Below are 1333 nucleotides of genomic sequence, written 5' to 3'. Positions count from 1 at the left end.
GCTCCCCTCCACTTGCCGATTCTCCCCGAAAACCCGGCTCCCCGCCTCCGGCGCGGCGGGGACGAAGGCGGGTCACAGCGGCCCCCCGCGGCCCGGAGGCCCCGGGCGCGCCCGCCGCGGCGGCTCCGCTCGTTCACCGCGGGCTGGCAACCGCCGCGGCCCAGCAGGCCGCCGCACCAGCGGCGTCTCCGTGACTGGACGGCCCTGCCCGCCACCGGGGCCGGGCGGGGGGCAGAGAGCAGCGCTTACCCGAGGCGGGCGCAACCTACGCGGTGGGTCTCAGGAGAGACTGGCGAGACTGACCGTTGGTGCCGGGAAAATAAAAGTACGGGGGGAGGGGGCGTGGAGCCGCGCCGCTGTTCGCGGACGCACACCCCCGTGGGCGCGCAGGTGTGATCAATGCCCGGCGTGGAGCGCGCCCCGAGGACTGGGCGCGAAGGGGTCCTCGGGAAGCAGCTCTGCCGCCTGCTTCCTTAGAGCCGGAGAGGGGAGTGGAAACTGACTCGAAAGACTCCCCCCTCCCCGCGCCCTTTTCAATTCGCGGTAGCTGTTTATCACGGCAGGTCACAACTACCGTGACCAAGCTTCAGTCTCTTCCCTTTTCTCTTCCCCTCCCGGAATTTTAGGAAAATACACTACCTTTCAATGAAACGCCCCTCTTTCTCATCTTCTACCAGTGCTGTCCATAACAATAGTGCGAGCCACATATGCAAGCCACTTATGTAATTATAAATTTTCTAGAAGACAAATGAGAGTAAAAGAAGGTGAAATTAATTTTAATTCTAATATATTTTACTTAAATATATCCAAAATGGTATCATTTTGACGTGTAATTAATATTAAAATATTGAGATATTGTCTTCTTTTCATAGTAATTAAAATCCAACGTGTATTTTACACTTTCGGCACATCTCAAGTGGGATGAGGCACATTTCAAGTGGTCTATAGCCACATGTGACTAGTGGCTGCCTCATTGCATGGCAAAGTTGTAGATATTATTTAGGTGTAAATTGTTGTGTTTGTCAGGCCTGACAGAGTTAAAGCCAAATGAAGGATGAATGTAAGTAATGAAAAGAATAGGAAAAAAAATTGATTTCTTTACTGTTAGATTGAAACATCTTCCCAAATTCTGATTGTGGCCCTGTATTTTAAGCAGTTCTTAATGTTTTTTCAGTCTTGTCATCTTGAGAATCATTTCAATTAGGAACAAAACTCTTGTTAATCATTTTCTCTTGTCAATACAGAAAATAACATCTTCACCTAAACAAATGAGAAAAAATGGCTTTAATGAGGGCAATCATGAATAAATGATTCATGCTGTTGATGATTGGCA

Source organism: Equus quagga, chromosome 9, assembly GCF_021613505.1.
Source record: "Equus quagga isolate Etosha38 chromosome 9, UCLA_HA_Equagga_1.0, whole genome shotgun sequence".
Taxonomy (NCBI): domain Eukaryota; kingdom Metazoa; phylum Chordata; class Mammalia; order Perissodactyla; family Equidae; genus Equus; species Equus quagga.
The sequence above is the reverse complement of the archived record's forward strand: the minus strand, read 5'-3'. Positions refer to the sequence as shown.